The 16,458-nt window shown below is 40.8% G+C and overlaps 1 protein-coding gene across 50 annotated transcripts in view; it reads left to right on the top strand.

Annotated features, from left to right (window-relative positions):
- trdn (triadin) overlaps positions 1–16,458 on the top strand; it is a 462,709-nt gene that overhangs the window by 154,610 nt on the left and 291,641 nt on the right. The window lies entirely within an intron of this gene.

Genomic DNA, 16,458 nt, shown 5'->3' on the forward strand with positions numbered 1-16,458 from the left:
AGGAAAAAATGGAGGGCTTGGAGGCCCTGGTCATGGCGGATGGAGGTGTAGAGGGATTGAATATCCATGGTGAATTTGAGGCGTTGGGGGCCGGGGAAATGGAAGTCTTGGAGGAGGTGGAGGGCATGGGTGGTGTCTCGAACGTATGGGGGGAGTTCCTGGACTGGGGGGGATAGGACAGTGTCGAGGTAGGTAGAGATGCGTTCAGTGGGGCAGGAGCATGCTGAGACAATGGGTCGGCCAGGGTGTCAGTGGGGCAGGAGCATGCTGAGACAATGGGTCGGCCAGGGTGTCAGTGGGGCTGGAGCATGCTGAGACAATGGGTCGGCCAAGGTGTCAGTGGGGAACTATGATGTTATTGCCATCATAGAGAATTGGTTGAAGGAGGGAAAAGATGGGCAATTTAACATTCCACAATATAGGATGTTTAGGCAGGACAGAGGAGCGTGCAAAAGTGGAGGTGGTGCAATATTAATACTAAGGGAGTCAGTTGCTGCAGTAAGGAGGGATGATGTCTTAAAGTTGTAGATGAAGGATGTGGTTGTACTGGAGGGGATTCACCAGGATGCTGTCCACGATGGAGCATTTCAGTTAGGAGGAGAGGCTGGATAACCTCAGGTTGGTTGTTTTATTTGGAGCAGAGGAGGTTGAGGAAGGGCGTGATTGAGGTATATAAGATTATGGGAGGCAGGGATAGGGTAGACATAAAGCAGCTGTACCCTTTAGTTGAAGGGACAATAACAAGGGGGGCATAATTTTAAAGTGAAAGTCAAGAGGTTTAGAGGGGTTTTGAGGAAAAACCATTTTTACCGAGAGGGTAGTAGGATTCTGGAATGCACTGCCTGGGATGATAGTCGAGGTGGGAAACCTCATAAACTTGAGAAAGTACTTGGATGAACACTTTAAGTGTCATCATATTCAAGGCTATGGGCCATTACAGGGAAGTGGGATGTGTATAGGTAATAGTATATTTTTAGTGGCACAGACTCGATGGGCCAAAGGGCCTTTTCTGTACTGTATGGTTCTATGATGTGCATATGTTACAATCATAGGACCGGCATTGCAATTTTGAAGCATTAAAAGATGCCGAATGCAGCGTGCACTCCTTTTCCATTTGTTCAAGGCAATGAGCAGCCTGTAATCTTTGAAGGGAGCTTTGGTGGCTGCACTGTAGAATGGTCAGCTCACCTACATAGACGGTCACTGCCGATCTGCTTGTTTTGTGCTATGTAACTTCGCTTGGCCTCCTTGTTTACATTAATGAACAGGAGTAGGAATTGAACCTATTCTACCATTCAGTTAGATTATGGCTTAATTATCCTAATTCCATCCACCCGACTTGATTCTGTAAGTTTAATATGATGATAACAAGAATCTATCAGTCTTTCAAACACTCAACTTCAATATTTCCTTTGGGAAAGAGACTTGCAGATTTCCACCATCCTTTGTGCGAGGATTGTTTTTTGACATCCCTAAATGGCTTAGTTCTAACTTTAAGGTTATGCTCCCTGGTTCTGGATTCTGCCATTCAAAAGGAAATAGTATCCATGATACAAAATGCTTCCGATATTTTCAAATTTAGTTAAATCACCCCTTAATCTTGTATACCCAAGGAAATATAAGAACTAGTCTGCACAACCTATGGAAATTGGCAAGATAATATAATTCTATTAGCCTCTATTACTTTGGTGAATCTGCATTGAACCCTCTCCTGTATCCTTGCTGTGATGTAATGTCTAGAATCTTCTTTTTCAGCCACATTTCCTGTTTTTTTTTGGTCAGATGTCAAATGATTTCTAATAGACAAATGGTTGGCTTACTTTGCAGCCAACTTTGCAATAACTGATGTTGTGGTCTCCAGATCTTTGATTTCTGAATGGTTGCTTCATCACAGCCAGATAGAGCACAAGCAGCCAGTTTGCTTTGTACTCTGTTCATGGGTGCTTTGAGATATCTGGTCTCAACCTCTTGCAATGGTTAATCTGTTTCATTGAGACTACAGGTGGATTAGTTGTGTACATCTCACTGATTGAGAAATTACTTTCTGATGAAAGATCATCGATCTGAAATGTTATCCCTTTTTCTCTCCACCAATGCTGTCTGAGTTGAATTTTTGTAGCTGCCTTTATACTATATGAAAGATTGCATTCCTAGCCAAGTAACAAGATTCTTAAATCATTTGGAATTTTTTATGGAAATCTGTCCCTTAAATTACATGGCAACCCCACCCTCTAATAATCTGTTGCAGTTTCACTTTCTAACCAAATGAACTTTGTGACAATGAACTAGATATTATTTTCACAGCTTCAGATATTGCGTGATAAATATCATTGTTCTAATGTATCTAAAGATTATATTTTTGCTAGGATTGGCTTGAGAATAAATCAGAACATCACAGATGAGTTCACTCTAATCAGTCATAGAAGCCAGCTAACCATTCAGATCCCTAATTAAAGCTGTCAATATCCTTGTCATAGAAATCATGGAAATCGTAGAAATTTATAACACAAAGAGAAGCCATTGCCCGGTCGTGCCCATGTCAAATGACAAAAAGCTAGTCGGTATATCACACCATCCTGGACCAGTCTGTAGCCTGGCTCCTTTTATAAAATTCAGAATACTACTGAGCAAAATCCATTACCAGTCCTTTTATTTCTCCTGATATTCAGAAATTCAAACCCATGATGGATGCTTGGACAGATTTACCAATTGAATGGAGAGATTTAAATACATTTGCTGGTGTTTTGGGTTTAGTGGGCCTGTAAATCAGTTGGCACATTAACAACTGATATGCTGGCAATGGATAGTGGTGTTGTATCTGCTAATAGTAACACACCTGCACCATCTACTCACCGCCTTCTATGAATTAAAAGAGAAAAAGATTGCTTGAAATAATCAGCAGGTCTGACAGAATCTATGGAGAGATAAACAGAGTTAATGTTACAGACCTGCATAATTGAAATATGTTTTAGGATATTCTATTCCCCAGATCAAAAGAAACATTGGTCTTCCTAATCAGATGTGACCCTGTGCCTCAGGCACCCACACATTATTTAAATTGAGAAATTTTCCCTTTGACACTGAGTACATTGAGCTGAAGACAGGCTGTCCCATTGTTAGCGTGTTGTTGTTCAATCCCAAATTGCGTGAAGTAAAAATAAGAAATCAAGTCAAGAAAAATAATAGTACAAGGAAAATTGAAATATCTTTAAGTACATTTCCAGGTGTTCACTCTGTGTTTCACATGTTGGGTGCAGGCACTAATCAGTTAACTTTGCATTTTAATGAAGCTGCGAAACGTTTTTGGTCATGCTGCTGAAAGTATTAAATGAGATGATAATCGCTTTTTGCTCTCAAAGTTATTCATCTATACTCAATGTTAGACCGTCTTGAGACATAATTTTGATATTAAAGCACTTATTTTCTAAGGGCTATCTTATATTTAATATACGTGATGTTATTTCCCATTATTTCATGTCACATCTTTTAAGATGAACTGTTCTGTAACAATTTGATACCTCTATTCCTTATTTTTTGTGGGGACTAAAATTTAAGCACATATTTGAAATCCAAAATTACCTTTGATCCCTTGCCTGGCACCTTTGCACTTTGGAGCACATAAGCAAACGTTTTGCTGGATGCTGCAACACCTGACTCACCAAGAGAATAATGCGACGTACATTTCTGATAGTGCAAGGTGTGACTTTCTATCCTCAACTGTTACTTTCTGAATGAGAAAAAAAAGACATAATCATAACCCAACTTAAACTAATGTCTAACTAACAAATATATATCCTTAATATGGGCGGCACGGTGGCACAGTGGTTAGCACTGCTGCCTCACAGCGCCTGAGACCCGGGTTCAATTCCCGCCTCAGGTGACTAACTGTGTGGAGTTTGCATGTTCTCCCCGTGTCTGCGTGGGTTTCCTCCGGGTGCTCTGGTTTCCTCCCACAGTCCAAAGATGTGCAGGTCAGGTGAATTGGCCATTCTAAATTGCCCGTAGTGTTAGGTAAGGGGTAAGTGTAGGGGCATGGGTGGGTTGCGCTTCGGCGGGTCGGTGTGGACTTGTTGGGCCGAAGGGCCTGTTTCCACGCTGTAATCTAATCTAATCTAATCTTAATAGTTTGGCAGGAAAACCAGTCAGCAATATATTAGAAACCGAAAGAACTACAGATGCCGTAAATCAGAAATGAAAACAGAAATTGCTGGAAAAACTCAGCACCTGTGAAGTGAAATTGGAGTTAATGTTTCAACTCAAGTGATCCTTCCTCAGAATAGTTGACTGTCTGTGGTTAGCTATTTTAACCCTATGGGGCAGAGATTACAGATCAAATTTTCCATTACCAGCAGTGTCTGGTTGTCTCTGGTCATCCCTGAATCCTGATGTTTCCAGTACATGCTCTAAATTTCAAATGGGTTGGGGTGGGCCAGGGTTGATCCTGAAATGGAAGAGTTGGTGAACTGAGGGATTGGGGAATTTAGTTTGCCATTAATCTCCTTCAGCAAGTGCTGGAGAAAGTGAACAGGTCTGGTAGCATCTGTGCAGAGAGAAAAAGTTCACAATTCAAATGCAATGACAATTCTTCAGAGCTTCCTTTAGGTCTTTGTTAACAGGTCATTGAGGGTGAGGACAAAATTTACAATTGGAAAACATCAGTGAACTCAAACAGTCTGCTGCATATGAGTACACTGCTGTTGAATTTATTCAAGCTGAAGTGAAAATTTTCTTTTAACCCAGTAAAAATTCTTGGGATGGGGGTGGTGGGGATTTGTGCCAGATCCAGCATATCGCTAGTCATTACTATCTGAGCACTTCTTGGTGTATTGAGAATGGAGCTGTGCAGCACGACGATGATAGACTCAATAATTACTACTACCTGCCTTTGCTGTCTGTGCTATTCAGGTAGATTCTGCCTCAGTTATGCTTAGCACCACTAATTTGATGTCAAGTTTATTTCTAACCCAATCAGAGGATTTATATTTAAAATGGGTCAAGGTCCAGAAATGATCAGGGCTTTGGGGATCCTGACCTTGATTTAAAAATCCAGTTCCTTCTCCCTGTGTTCTCTGTGACCAATTTAATTTCTTGTTAGACTCACCAAAATATAAAGATTTTTCTGAGGTATTCACATTGCATCAAAGTCAAACATGGCTTTTGAAGTATGATTGTTTGATAATGTCAGTTCAATTTTATGACTGTTGAGTTCCAGCGAGATATACCAAGGCTGAAAGTGTTATTCTCTATCACAGTTTGGTTTATCTTGCAAAATCAAGATTCTGACTGCAGCTTTTAGCAGATTACTTGATTGTAAACCTTTTAACCTTGCATAAAATGCTCTATAAAATTTGCCGAAGTACTTCAGTAAAGTTTTTCAAATTTGTATTCTTCCAATATGGTCCACTTATAAAATGACTTTGCTTTATAGTTTTTTTTCTTCTTTTATGTTAGTGGGGGGTTGCCCAAGGCTGAACCTTACCGTATTTTGGCAAAGTATCATTATTGCCAAGTTTCATGGAGGATTTCTCTCCACAGGGTCTATCGATCTTTCTCATATGATTGTTCAAACCTGCCTCATTAACTATCCCGCCACTCACCATAGCCAGAAGGACTTGATAATGCCAGGATATCCTGGAATAGACTGTCATCCCTTGCGCTGGCACGATCTTTGAACCCTGGCTATGCAATCAATCAAATATTGGCATTCCAGAGTAGCCCTTCACTGTCAATATAGTGCCATATCAGCCACAAAGCAATCACTTCTCAAGACACCCAGGTGGTGTGGCTGACACTTCCTTGTACATACCTTGCACATTCCCAGACCTATGGCTATTTTAGCAGCAGGTCACACAATACATTGGTCCTTAGCCACATGCCTCCTTTCAACCCTCTGTAAATCAAAGCTGTTGTTTCCTCAGTGCCCACTTTAGCTCAGTTCTGTGGCTATCACATACTTGGAAGCCTTCAAAACAAATAGAAACCTTTATTTACAAACAGCAAAAGCAAACAGAAAACAACTACAGATGAACTACTTGTATATATTTTGCAGTAAATGCTGAGCTCAGCTTCTAGACAATGAAATCCTGTTTAGTTTGCAGCAGTCAGTGCAGCTACATTCTGTCATGCATAAAGTGATAATCCTGCTCCTCAATGACCTCCTCCTTGGAAGACTGCTCCTGCTCTCCCAGTTTCTCAAAATCCATTACATCCCCTCGATGCCTGCTGCAGTTGCACAGAGTACAGCATGTTAGGAGTACAACACTCTCTGTTTGGTGTGCATAGCAGATCTCCACCAGACTGATTCAAGCAACAGAAACTTATCTTCAGCAAGACTTTCATCTGTCCCATCATGACCTTGGTTGAAGAATGGGCTGCACTGTATCTATGCTGCACCTCAGTTAGATTGTGGTGCAATGGTGTCACCAATCATTGTTACAGTGGCTAACTGTTGTTCCCAGTAACCAGACTTACAAGGCACCTGGACTTGAACAAGTACAATAGGAGCATACAATATCAGTGAAGGAGGAAACATGGCAGCACCCAGGGCACCAGACATAACCTCCTAAGAAGTAGAATTGGCAATGACTGATCATTTACCGTGAACTATTGATGAGATGACCCTGTCAGTACAATGTGTGTACAATCAATGGAAGCCTGCAACTGGGGAAGCCAGCTTTGTTTACAAATCCTACTGCCCAGGCCACGTTACAGGGCAGCATTCACCTTGTCATAGAGAAACGAGATGAACCTTGTGAGCTGGCACAGATGCATCAGTCACTGTCTTGATACACCAGTTGGTGGGAATTTAGAAATTTAACACAGGCGGCTCCTTGTGGCTTCCTGGAAGGAGCTAACCACATTAAAGTTCAAGGCAGCATCACCTTCACATCCACTGGAATAGGATGGCCTCCTACTCCCTCAGGTCACAAGTCCAACTCCAGTACACAACATAGTTCAGTCAGTGTCCTGGGGTCATCCTCAATCTGCATTGACACTGTATCTTGCTCATCCAGGGGAAATAGAATTGAGGGCTATAGACTCACGCCCTCTTGTACATCATGAGGAGCACCATCAGCTGTGACCTGTCCATGAAGTAGAGGCTGTTCGGTTTCTGCAGCTGGTTGCATGCATCTGATTCTCCTCCATCTCCCTGCACCATCATTTCATCACAACAACTGTGATGATCACCCATTCTATAGCTAGCTCCCTCGCTCACACTCCAGTCACCCTCTGTTAGGAACATAAAGAGCAGACAGATTCTGAGCAACAAGAACAGTCAACAGTCCAAAGATGTGCAGCTTAGGTGGACTAGCCAAGGTAAATTGCCCATTGTGTTCAGGGATGCGCAGGTTAAGTCTGTTAACCATGGGAAAAATGCAAGGGATAGGGTCTGGGTGGGCTTCTCTTTGGAGAGTTGGTGTGGACTTGTTGGACCCAGTTGGCCTGTTTCCATGCTGTAGGGATTCTATGGTACACAACAGTTTCATCCCTTATAAACATACTTCTCTATATAGCGAGAGATGGAGTATTCTGGAAAGGAGAATTATGTACTTGATACTTAAGTACATAAGTACTTGACATAGGACCTTATTTTGATGAGTGCTCCAAAGATCAAGTGTTGCATGTACACTGAACCTCCTTTCCTCCCAGCTCCACACCATTGCAAGTAAAGAGTCTTTCATTATTCTCACAGTTCAGGCAGAGAGGGGATTGGTTCAATGTGCCTTTGCACACTAGAGAGCTTATATTAGCTATGTGCATTGTGGTTTGCAGGCTCCAATTTTAATGTCAGCTCTGATTACTTCTGTACAAAGCTGTCAATCTGCAATTAACAAGGTCTAATGATATGGTCACCATTGCCTGTGACCAGTTTTGGCACCCTACATACGTGTACACACGTGTTCCTGTGTACAAAGACATGATTGCAAATGATGTGAACTGCAACTCTGCAGGTTCATGATTGATGTAATTGCTCCTTGAAGACCCTCATATCACACAGAAGTGGAGTTCACATTATCAGCCTGACAAGCCACACCCACTTTCGTGATGACTCCAGCTACTTTACATTTGCAAGTCACTTTTAACTATCATCAGATCATGGAAGGAAATGCAGATCACACTGGACCTGGATAACCAGGGTCTGCTTGCTCATCAGGTTCCCCCAATCCCTTGGACCTCCTTCTACCTAACATTCCCCAGATAACCCATCATGACTGAACAACAACATGTTCCCATGTCCCACCCTGAGTTCAACTGTCATCCTTACCCCTTCCTGAGCCACATCTTAACAATTTGGTAATGCCAATTTGGCCTCTATTCCTGATGAAGGGCTTTTGCCTGAAACGTCGATTTTCCTGCTCCTCCTTTTCCAGCACCACTCTGACCATATCATTAGACCTCTGGTTTCCAGTATTTGCAGTCCTCACTTTTGCCAATTTGGTAATACCCACCATTGTATTGCACTGTTGCTCTGTTGAGGCCAGCAGCATCCCGTGCTCTCCTATGCACAACCAATCCCTCTCCTCCCCTCTGATATATCATGACTGCCATTTCCTTGTCCTTTCTGCATCCCATGCTTTTGCCCACCACCTCCGTGATATGCTCCACCCTGCTAATTCCATTAATATGTAGCACTAACTGTGGCTCACTCCCCAGGCTGTAATGAAATGGACCCTGAAACTATGACTGCCCCAAGCAGAAGACTAACCATACCTAAGCCCCTGGACTGTGAGCAAGCTTTGTTCTTGACTGATTATACCAGCATCACGTGACTGACAGCAGCACCTCCTTGACTTTGAGACCAGATCATTTGGTTGATACATCTGGTAGGATTCAGAAGATGCTGTCAAAGGAACTTTGCTGTGCTGTGGCAGTGTATCTTGTAGAAGATATATATTGCTGCCACAGTGCACTGCTGGTGGAGGGAGTGAATGTTAATGGAAAGTGGCCAGTTGAATGGGCTGATATGTTTTATATGTTGTCGAGTTTGTTAAGGGTTATTGAAAATACGCTCATCCAGGTAAGTGGGGCATATTCCATAGCACTCTTGACTTGTGCTGTGTGGATGTTGGACAGGCTTTATTAAGTCAGTGGAGTTAACAATAGTAATACTATTGAACATCAAGGAAAGATGCTTACATTCTCTCAGATTTAAACTGGTACTTGAGTATCATTAATACTGCTTGAGACTTAGGGTGTGTCCAAGTCTGGCTGCAAATGGACATAGGCTATGTCAATATGTGAAGAGTCAGGAATGATGCTGACTATAGTGCAATCATCAATGAACCATTTCTGACCTTATGATGGAAGAAAGGTCATTGATGAAGCAGCTGAAGATAGTTTAATCCTGAGGAACTCCTTCAAAGATGCCCTGACACTGAGATGATCACCATTGAATAACCAAAATCATCATCTTTTGTACTAGGTATGATTTCAAACAGTGAAGCATTCTCCTCCATGTTTCCTGTTGAATCCAATTTCTTCTAAGACTCCTTCTTGCCATACTTGGTCAAATGATACCTACTGCTGGTAATATGCCTCAATAAATATGTCAACAATTCATTGGAGATGCATTTCCACTCAACATGTACTGAACCACCCTCAGCATTTTGTAGCTCAGTGATTGAAATTGGGTGGTCTAATTTTATGTTTGCCTTGATAACTTCTAGACTGTCAGTTGAATATGTCTGATTTAGTTCTATTGTATTGTGTCCATTAAAATCCTCAATCCACCTTAATACCCTAATGCCATGAGCTCTAATGTTGTGTAGTAATCTCTTATGTGACATGTCGTTAAACAATTGCTGGAAATGCAAAAATCTCCATTGTCTTCCTCTTATCCATCCTACCAGATATATCCTTAAAGTCTAACTATTTCTTCAAATATGATTACCGTTTCATTAATCTCTGTTGACTCTACATAATCATACAATGATTTTCTAAGTTCTCTGTTGCCACATCCCTAATAAGAGATTTTAGCATTTTTCCTGCTAATAAGATTGGTGAACTGACCCCGTGGTTCCCAATCTTCTGTCTCCTCCTTTATTAAATAGCAGAGACATTTTAATTATCTTCCAATACTAAGGAACACTTTTAGAATGTGATGAATTCTGAAAAATAAAATCATTGGATTTAATGGATAGTGCATCCATTATCTCTGCAGCTACCTTATGTCTCATGCTAGTTTACTCTCTTATTTTCTGTACTGTTCCCTTATAATGGAATTATCTTGGAATTCCTTACTTTTTCAGCTTATCACTAGCCCAAATTAGTGGAGTTTTAGCAGAACTTCTAAATGCATTTTTGGCAATGTGACTTGCAACACTACTCAATATTGATTAGCACCACATAATTTAATATTTGGATTATGACCTGTGCTTAAACAGTACTTTATCACTTCTGCCAGAAATAGCCCAAAGCACTTCACAGACAATTAGCTGATTTGAAAATGCTGTTATGTTTTATAGCAGGTGCAGTAATCACTTTGCATACAGCAAAATTCCGCAGCAATGAATTAAGTGAAAGTCAAACTATTGTGACAATGTTGGATAAGCGAAGTTACGAGGAGAACTCTACTGTAATAAAACAAAGAACTGAAGTTGCTGGAAATCTGAAACAAAAACAGAAGTTACTGGAGAAACTCAGCAAGGTCCACGGTCTCTGAACCTGAAACATTAACTCTGCTTTCTCTTCACAGATGCTGCAAGACCTGCTGAGTTTCTTCAACAATTTCTGACATTGTGAGAGAAGTCTTTGTTGTTCTTTGAATAGTTACAACTGCTCAACATTTTCAATATCCATAAACACGTGAAAAGCGACTCAGGTTAATGCCTTGTCTGAAGGACAAAGTCTAATATGTTTATGATAAATGTGTTATCATTTAGGATTCAGACTTTAAAGTAGGGTCAGATGTGTGATTTTAGTTCTGTGAAGGTAGTTTCTTTGAAAAGGTCAGATAGTCATTTAGATCAGTGTCCTCAATGCAACATTTTCAAGAGACAAGTGACTTCAGGCTTACTCTTCAGACTGAATTCGAACCCTGACTTTTCTTCAATTGATGGAAGGAATTAAATGAGATTGAATCAAGAAACTATTTAGTCATAGAGTCATAGAGATGTACAGCATGGAAACAGACCCTTTGGTCCAACTTGTTCATGACAACCAGATATCCTAATCTAGTCCTACTTGCCAGCACTTTGCCCATATCCCTACAAACCCTTACTATTCATATATGTATCCAGATTTCTTTTAAATGTTGTAATTGAAGCCTACACCACTTCCTCTGGCAGCTCATTCATGCACTACCCTTTGTGTAAGAACGTTGCCCCTTAGATCCCTTTTAAATCTTTGCCCTCTCACCCTAAACCTATGACCACTAGTTCTGGACTTGCACACCCCAGGGTAAGGACTTTGTCTATTTACTCTATCCATGCCCCTCATGATGTTATAAACTTCCATAAGGCCACCCTCAGCCTCCAACGCTCCATGGAAAACAGCCCAGTCTATTCAGCTTCTCTGTATAGCTCAAACCCTCCACTCTGGCAACATCCTTGTAAATGTTTTCTGAACCTTTCAAGTTTCACAACATTCTTCCCATAGGAGGGAGACCAGAATTGCACACAATATTACAAAAGTGATCTAACCAATGTCCTGTACAGCCGCAATATGACCTCCCAACTCCTATACTCAATGCTCTGACCAATAAAGGAAAGCATACCAAATGCCTTCTTCACTATCCTCTCTACCTGTGACGCTACGTTCAAGGAACTGTGAACCTGCACTCCAAGGTCTCTTTGTTCAGCAACATTCCCCAGGACCTTACCATTAAGTGTATAAGTTCTGCCCTCATTTGCCTTTCCAAAATGCCGCATCTCACATTTATCTAAATTAAACTCCATCTGCCACTCCTGATCATGGTCCATTTGTATGGCGAGGTAATCTCCTTCGCTGTCCACTAAACCTCCAATCTTGATGTTATCTGCAAATTTACTAATGATACCTCTTATGTTCAGATCCAAATCATTTATATAAATTATGAAACACAGTGGACCTAGCAGCGATCCTTGTGGCACACCAGTGGTCACATTGGTTGAGTTCCAGGAACAGCCAGTCATTGAACAATAGATAAAAAAAGGAACAAAGGAGGATTTCATACCGCTTCCAAGGCTTAGGGAATAAGGACTGGAAGGTAGAATGCATTGTGATTAGTTTTGTTGTATAAGTATACTTTTTAATACTGACAACAGGATGGAAATCTGTGACAAAACAGATTGGCAGAAATGCTTTTCATTGCTATCGACACTGAAGAGATTTCAGATTGCAATTCAGGTAATGAGAGAGCTAATAAGCTGGATATCCCGGGTATTCTCATTGATGAATGTTCAGCTGTTGGAATTCAGAGCTGCAACACAGAGTCAAATCTGATTTAAAATACTGAAAACATGCAAGTTCAGATCCTATATTTCATTTCTTTATATCCTGAGAAAGAATCACCAGTAGAAATGACAGAGATCACATCAAGCAAGAAGCAATCGTCATGTAGTACAACTGAAAAAATTAGCATATTTGTTTTGCCAATACCACAGTCATTGAGAGTGAATTAAAGCATTCAAGTTGACCAACACAGACTGTCCAGCACAGATTGAAGATGTGCATACAGTCCCATGGAAGCTGCCATTTAGATGGGATGACCAATTTCCACAGGCCACAGATCCAGGATACTGTCAAATTGAGAAAATTACCTGGCCTAAAGAGCCAGAATACTGCAAACAAGAATAAAATGTTTCAATTGAACTGCTGCCCTCACTGAAGGAACTTGATGAAATTAAGGGTCTTCTGGAGACTGTAATGGAACAATTGCCCATTTTAGCAGGGAAGACATCCTCCATTGAGGAAATTTATGAGATTTAACATCTCCCAGATGTGGCAATGGAACAGTTGCCTGTTTTAGAAGGAAAGAAATCCTCATAGAGGGAAATTCAAGGAATAAAAGATCTTTCAATTAAAAGGAACTTGCACCTCACACTGTTAAGAATAGCATCAACGTCAATAAGTTTCAACCTAGAAATTGTTCTGGCAAAGTAGGAAAATATCCAGATCTGGAGACATTTTGGTGGAGGTGGGCTGGAAGGAGTTGGGTTTATGATAAATGCAATTATTAAAAGACAAATAAATATCTAATGATAATGGGAAAAAAGATGGGGGAGATGTTGTATTCAGAGGAAGAGATCTGCAATTTGTTTCAGATAAGCTTCTCATTAGACTACCATGTGCTTTCTTATTACACACCAGACCCTATTTTACAGTGTGTGGCATCAAGGAGCTCTTGTAAAATTGAAATCAATAAAAATGGGGGCAAAACTCCCACTATAAGGATGAGTTTTTTTTTGAAGGCTGAGCCACGCAGCCCCAGGCAACTACTACAGAAGTTCCCTTAGGACAATGTCCCAGGAAAAAATCATAGCAGCTGCTTCATCACTGACATTTCCCCCATCATAACAAAGGGAAGGGGGCTGTTGTTTGCTCGTAATTGCAGTGTTTGATTTTCTTGCAATTCCTCAGATAGTGAAGCTGTTCAGGCCTGCATGCAGAACATCCTTGAAAGCATCAACCTTGGGGTGATAGTGGCAAGTACTATCCACAAAACAGAAGAAATTCTCAGCATCTCTCTTTGACATTCAATGTGATTACCATCACTAAGTCTCCCGGTATCAATATCTTGGAAATTATCATTGACCCGAAACATTATGCATCAGCCAAATAAATGCTGCGGCTACAAGTACAAATTGAAGGCTGGATATTCAGTAGCGAATAACTCACCTCTTGACTCTCTAAAGCTGGTCCATCATCCACAAGGTGCAAGAAGTTGGTTGGAATATTCTTTCTTCAATTGTATAGATGAGTGCAGCTCAGACAGCACTCAAGCAATTTGGCAGCATCCAGGGCAAGTCAAACTGCTTAACTGATACTTCATTTATCATCTTAAATAATGGCACTGTCCACCACTAGCACACATTAATAATCGTGTGCACAGTTACAGGTAGGGTCAGCAACTCACCAAGACTTCTTGTGAGATATGAGAGCTTAGAAAGACAAAGGTCCACCTTTTGGTTCCTGTCCAACCTGATTTGAAGGTAATACCTTTCCTTATTGATCACTGGGTCAAAATCATGAGCAGATTAGGTGGAGCTAATCTTGCAACCATCACCTGCAAAGACTCACTGTAATAATAGAAGTGAAGAAGTTACTCAGAGTTATAATATTAATAATATCAGTAATTACATTTGACCTTTGCATATGATCTTGTAATTATGTAGCTACAAGGTTCGGTTTTCTCCGATAGTTGAATGATGTGGACTTACCATGATGTCACCGAAGAGGTGTTTGATCAATCTTTGGCCAAACTCCCCCTAAGTATGAACTCTATGAAGGTGTTTCAATGCTTTGGCTCAAGCCTTTGCTTCTTATTAGTTTGGCTGACCATGAAATACTGCTTCAGATTTGCCAGTTAATAATAAGTAACCGTTTGGTGTATTCTACAAGCCACTCAGATTTGTCCCCTTACAAGTGTGTAGAACTTTAAGCCACAAGATTTGGGTCTGTGGTGTGCCTTGTGTTCCAGTTGCACCCCAATTTCCCTAACATCAGCAGTTCCACACCTTACCTCTAATGCTAATCATTGGAGCAGCCTCTTGGTCATAATGCTAAAGTAAAAGCCACTATGAAACAATAATTCAAAACTTTATCAAACAAGCTATATATTAGTCCACACAAAACTCCACTAATTATCCTTGTGTATTCTCTTAATACTGACCTTCCATATGTTTTTGCCTGGTCTGGTCTTCCTCGATAGTGCTATTGTCAGCCTTCTCCTTCCTTTCCAATTCTTGCTTCTGACAAGTCAGGTTGCAATATTTGGGTATCTGTAATAATAAAAAAAAGTAGTGTGGATGAAGGTAAACATAAGGTGTGTCCTTAATGTAATCTCAATCTGCAGCTTGTTTACCAGGAGAGATTTTGGGATAAAAGGAATGTAGGATGTGAAAAGGATGGTTGGATGTGAAAATGCTACCATTTTCAGTTTTAACCAAGCCTGGTCATGGACCCAGCCTAATGAAGAGCATATGCTTGAAACGTCAACTCTACTGCTCCTTGGATGCTGCCTGACTGGCTATACGTTTCCATCACCACACTTTTTGACTCTGATCTCCAGCATCTGCAATCCTCACTTTCTCCATGGACCCAGTCATGGCAGCTTGAATAATGGTGAGCTTCAGTAATGGTGAGCACTAACATTTATCTGGGGTTGAGGACATGCTATGTGTGTGTCCTTTGCAGATTTCTTCCTGCTGTCTTCAGTTGCACACCATCTTGGGCAGTGCAAAAGATAAAGATTGTGTCAGCAAGTCTGATGCCTCATTTTAGATTTGCAGCTGGCATGATTAAATAGTTGTCATTGGAAAGTGAAGCTCTAATGTTTGTTTTGAGCCCTAGCTGATAGAAAGTTGACTGAGGTAATGGTGTGAATGGAACATTGCTTCACTCGTAAGTGTATGACATTTGAGGATGAGTTAAATGACCATGGGCCTCAACTTCAGCATGCAGCCAATCAGCAGGGCATTTCACATTAGGCTGCATGCTGCCATCATTTAAATAAGAAAGGAGCACAAAAATTGTATGCTGTTTGCAGGCATGAGCACAAATGAATATACATCTTATTTGTTTGTAGTTGCTATCAAACTTTGCTCCCAAAATATCATGAATAACAGTCATACGCTTTCACTGAACAGCACACTTTTATATCTTCATATTGGTTCTCACAACCTATTGAATTCTGCCATGTTAGTATTGATGGGGGCGGGGGCGGGGAGGAGGGTGCATTGTCTTATTTCATATTTAATTCTATTTAATATGTTGTGCTGTCCGCACTTGGAGAAATGTGTAGAGTGTCGGTCCCCTGATTTTAAAAAAAGGATATAATTGTATTAAAAGCAGTTCAGAGAAAATTTCATCAATTTCTAGGATTCAAGAAGCATCTTATCAGGACATATCAGAACAGACTGGGCCTGTATCCAGTGGAAGTTAGAAGTAGGAGAGATATTTTTAATGAAGTATAAGATCGAGAGGACTTAACAGGGTGGATACTGAGGTGTTCCCCATTGTGGTGGACACTAGAACGGGAGGTTCTTAAAAATAAGTGATCTGACATTTATAATGCAGTTTAGAATATGTTGTTTTCTCTCAGATGGCTGTGAATCCATCACATTGTCTTCCCAGACAGTGATGGAGATGGGATCATTGAATTTTTTAAAGAGAAACATAGATTTTGATCAAAACGTGTAGTGCTGGAAAAGCACAGCAGGTCAGGCAGCATCCGGGGGACAGGAGAATCGATCTTCTGGGCATAAACCCTAGAAACATTTTGGATTAACAAAGGAGCTTAAAGGCATTAGGGAGGCA

The sequence above is a fragment of the Chiloscyllium plagiosum genome, unplaced genomic scaffold, assembly GCF_037043375.1.
Source record: "Chiloscyllium plagiosum isolate Xiang-an unplaced genomic scaffold, Cpla_swu_hap1 HiC_scaffold_3, whole genome shotgun sequence".
NCBI classification, from domain to species: Eukaryota; Metazoa; Chordata; class Chondrichthyes; order Orectolobiformes; family Hemiscylliidae; genus Chiloscyllium; species Chiloscyllium plagiosum.